The sequence below is a fragment of the Andrographis paniculata genome, unplaced genomic scaffold (genome assembly GCF_009805555.1).
Source record: "Andrographis paniculata isolate CXL003 unplaced genomic scaffold, ASM980555v1 Contig78END, whole genome shotgun sequence".
NCBI classification, from domain to species: Eukaryota; Viridiplantae; Streptophyta; class Magnoliopsida; order Lamiales; family Acanthaceae; genus Andrographis; species Andrographis paniculata.
The window spans coordinates 3,779,324-3,784,251 of record NW_026137615.1 but is presented as its reverse complement, the minus strand read 5'-3'; the positions used below and the strand labels follow the sequence as shown (position 1 = coordinate 3,784,251).

General features: G+C 34.0%; 1 long non-coding RNA gene across 1 annotated transcript; it reads left to right on the top strand.

Annotated features, from left to right (window-relative positions):
- The first annotated feature begins 1,682 nt into the window (after positions 1–1,682).
- Positions 1,683–4,426, top strand: LOC127239678 (uncharacterized). Its single transcript, XR_007836197.1, has 3 exons — positions 1,683–1,786; positions 3,505–3,716; positions 4,144–4,426. It is a non-coding gene; the product is annotated as an uncharacterized LOC127239678 (long non-coding RNA).
- Positions 4,427–4,928: the final 502 nt, after the last annotated feature.

Below are 4,928 nucleotides of genomic sequence, written 5' to 3'. Positions count from 1 at the left end.
GAATCCAATCTTGGAACTTTGGCACTTTTCTTGGAAAATTTTAGAATCCAATCTTGGAACTTTGGCACTTTTCTTGGAAAATTTTAGAATCCAATCTTGGAACTTTGGAACTATTCTTGGAAAATTTTAGAATCCAATCTTGGAACTTTGGCACTTTTCTTGGAAAATTTTAGAATCCAATCTTTGAACTTTTCTTGGTTATGATATACCTAATAATGAATGCTTTTGGATTTGACTCTTCACTTAAACATGTGATTTGTTAGTTATTCTGGATCGATGATGTTGTGTGCTTATTTTGTAGGAGACGAGGGAGTGGCCGGATGATCGGACGACCGTAGGGAGTAATTCGTCCATTTCCTTTTACATTTATGCATTTAATTTAATTTAGCATTTTGCATATAGAAATAGAATTATTTTTACGTCCGTCCCGGGACATGCATGCATTAATTTTGTTTCTATATTTTATACTAACTTATTTTTAAGTGTTTTTAATTTGTAGGTAAAGCTTATGGGGAGACGAGGGAGTGGCCGGATGATCGGACGACCGTAGGGAGTAATTCGTCCCTTTCCTTTTACATTTATGCATTTAATTTAATTTAGCATTTTGCATATAGAAATAGATTTATTTTTACGTCCGTCCCGGGACATGCATGCATTAATTTTGTTTCTATATTTTATCCTAACTTATTTTTAAGTGTTTTTAATTTGTAGGTAAAGCTTATAGGGAGACGAGGGAGTGGCCGGATGATCGGACGACCGTAGGGAGTAATTCGTCCCTTTCCTTTTACATTTATGCATTTAATTTAATTTAGCATTTTGCATATAGAAATAGATTTATTTTTACGTCAGTCCCGGGACATGCATGCACTAATTTTTTTGTTTTTATATTTTATACTAACTTATTTTCAAGTGTTTTTAATTTGTAGGTAAAGCTTATGTGGAGACGAGGGAGTGGCCGGATGATCGGACGACCGTAGGGAGTAATTCGTCCCTTTCCTTTTACATTTATGCATTCAATTCAATTTAGCATTATGCATATAGAAATAGATTTATTTTTACGTCGGTCCCGGGACATGCATGCACTAATTTTTTTGTTTCTATATTTTATACTAACTTATTTTCAAGTGTTTTTAATTTGTAGGTAAAGCTTATGTGGAGACGAGGGAGTGGCCGGATGATCGGACGACCGTAGGGAGTAATTCGTCCCTTTCCTTTTACATTTATGCATTTAATTTAATTTAGCATTTTGCATATAGAAATAGATTTATTTTTACGTCCGTCCCGGGACATGCATGCACTAATTTTTTTGTTTTTATATTTTATACTAACTTATTTTCAAGTGTTTTTAATTTGTAGGTAAAGCTTATGTGGAGACGAGGGAGTGGCCGGATGATCGGACGACCGTAGGGAGTAATTCGTCCCTTTCCTTTTACATTTATGCATTTAATTTAATTTAGCATTATGCATATAGAAATAGATTTATTTTTACGTCGGTCCCGGGACATGCATGCACTAATTTTTTTGTTTCTATATTTTATACTAACTTATTTTCAAGTGTTTTTAATTTGTAGGTAAAGCTTATGTGGAGACGAGGGAGTGGCCGGATGATCGGACGACCGTAGGGAGTAATTCGTCCCTTTCCTTTTACATTTATGCATTTAATTTAATTTAGCATTTTGCATATAGAAATAGATTTATTTTTACGTCGGTCCCGGGACATGCATGCACTAATTTTTTTGTTTCTATATTTTATACTAACTTATTTTCAAGTGTTTTTAATTTGTAGGTAAAGCTTATGGGGAGACGAGGGAGTGGCCGGATGATCGGACGACCGTAGGGAGTAATTCGTCCCTTTCCTTTTACATTTATGCATTTAATTTAATTTAGCATTTTGCATATAGCATTAGATTTATTTTTACGTCCGTCCCGGGACATGCATGCATTAATTTTGTTTCTATATTTTATCCTAACTTATTTTTAAGTGTTTTTAATTTGTAGGTAAAGCTTATGGGGAGACGAGGGAGTGGCCGGATGATCGGACGACCGAGGGAGTAATTCGTCCCTTTCCTTTTACATTTATGCATTTAATTTAATTTAGCATTTTGCATATAGAAATAGATTTATTTTTACGTCCGTCCCGGGACATGCATGCACTAATTTTTTTGTTTCTATATTTTATACTAACTTATTTTGAAGTGTTTTTAATTTGTAGGTAAAGCTTATGTGGAGACGAGGGAGTGGCCGGATGATCGGACGACCGTAGGGAGTAATTCGTCCCTTTCCTTTTACATTTATGCATTTAATTTAATTTAGCATTTTGCATATAGAAATAGATTTATTTTTACGTCGGTCCCGGGACATGCATGCACTAATTTTTTTGTTTTTATATTTTATACTAACTTATTTTCAAGTGTTTTTAATTTGTAGGTAAAGCTTATGTGGAGACGAGGGAGTGGCCGGATGATCGGACGACCGTAGGGAGTAATTCGTCCCTTTCCTTTTACATTTATGCATTTAATTTAATTCAGCATTATGCATATAGAAATAGATTTATTTTTACGTCGGTCCCGGGACATGCATGCACTAATTTTTTTGTTTCTATATTTTATACTAACTTATTTTCAAGTGTTTTTAATTTGTAGGTAAAGCTTATGTGGAGACGAGGGAGTGGCCGGATGATCGGACGACCGTAGGGAGTAATTCGTCCCTTTCCTTTTACATTTATGCATTTAATTTAATTTAGCATTATGCATATAGAAATAAATTTATTTTTACGTCGGTCCCGGGACATGCATGCACTAATTTTTTTGTTTCTATATTTTATACTAACTTATTTTCAAGTGTTTTTAATTTGTAGGTAAAGCTTATGTGGAGACGAGGGAGTGGCCGGATGATCGGACGACCGTAGGGAGTAATTCGTACCTTTCCTTTTACATTTATGCATTTAATTTAATTTAGCATTTTGCATATAGAAATAGATTTATTTTTACGTCGGTCCCGGGACATGCATGCACTAATTTTTTTTTGTTTTTATATTTTATACTAACTTATTTTCAAGTGTTTTTAATTTGTAGGTAAAGCTTATGTGGAGACGAGGGAGTGGCCGGATGATCGGACGACCGTAGGGAGTAATTCGTCCCTTTCCTTTTACATTTATGCATTTAATTTAATTTAGCATTATGCATATAGAAATAGATTTATTTTTACGTCGGTCCCGGGACATGCATGCACTAATTTTTTTGTTTCTATATTTTATACTAACTTATTTTCAAGTGTTTTTAATTTGTAGGTAAAGCTTATGTGGAGACGAGGGAGTGGCCGGATGATCGGACGACCGTAGGGAGTAATTCGTCCCTTTCCTTTTACATTTATGCATTTAATTTAATTTAGCATTATGCATTTAGAAATAGATTTATTTTTACGTCGATCCCGGGACATGCATGCACTAATTTTTTTGTTTCTATATTTTATACTAACTTATTTTCAAGTGTTTTTAATTTGTAGGTAAAGCTTATGTGGAGACGAGGGAGTGGCCGGATGATCGGACGACCGTAGGGAGTAATTCGTCCCTTTCCTTTTACATTTATGCATTTAATTTAATTAGGCATTTTGCATATAGAAATAGATTTATTTTTACGTCCGTCCCGGGACATGCATGCATTAATTTTGTTTCTATATTTTATACTAACTTATTTTTAAGTGTTTTTAATTTGTAGGTAAAGCTTATGGGGAGACGAGGGAGTGGCCGGATGATCGGACGACCGTAGGGAGTAATTCGTCCCTTTCCTTTTACATTTATGCATGTAATTTAATTTAGCATTTTGCATATAGAAATAGATTTATTTTTACGTCCGTCCCGGGACATGCATGCATTAATTTTGTTTCTATATTTTATACTAACTTATTTTTAAGTGTTTTTAATTTGTAGGTAAAGCTTATGGGGAGACGAGGGAGTGGCCGGATGATCGGACGACCGTAGGGAGTAATTCGTCCCTTTCCTTTTACATTTATGCATTTAATTTAATTTAGCATTTTGCATATAGAAATAGATTTATTTTTACGTCCGTCCCGGGACATGCATGCACTAATTTTTTTGTTTCTATATTTTATACTAACTTATTTTCAAGTGTTTTTAATTTGTAGGTAAAGCTTATGTGGAGACGAGGGAGTGGCCGGATGATCGGACGACCGTAGGGAGTAATTCGTCCCTTTCCTTTTACATTTATGCATTTAACTTAATTTAGCATTTTGCATATAGAAATAAATTTATTTTTATGTCCGTCCCGGGACATGCATGCATTAATTTTGTTTCTATATTTTATACTAACTTATTTTTAAGTGTTTTTAATTTGTAGGTAAAGCTTATGGGGAGACGAGGGAGTGGCCGGATGATCGGACGACCGTAGGGAGTAATTCGTCCCTTTCCTTTTACATTTATGCATTTAATTTAATTTAGCATTTTGCATATAGAAATAGATTTATTTTTACGTCGGTCCCGGGACATGCATGCACTAATTTTTTTGTTTCTATATTTTATACTAACTTATTTTCAAGTGTTTTTAATTTGTAGGTAAAGCTTATGTGGAGACGAGGGAGTGGCCGGATGATCGGACGACCGTAGGGAGTAATTCGTCCCTTTCCTTTTACATTTATGCATTTTATTTAATTTAGCATTATGTATATAGAAATAGATTTATTTTTACGTCGGTCCCGGGACATGCATGCATTAATTTTTTTGTTTCTATATTTTATACTAACTTATTTTCAAGTGTTTTTAATTTGTAGGTAAAGCTTATGTGGAGACGAGGGGATCCGCAAAGATCCTTTGATCTCAATTTCAAATCCAAGGTAAGTGATTTTAATATTATTTTTTTGTTTCCTATACATATATACTAATGTCTATTTTAAATCTTTTTAGATGCATACGA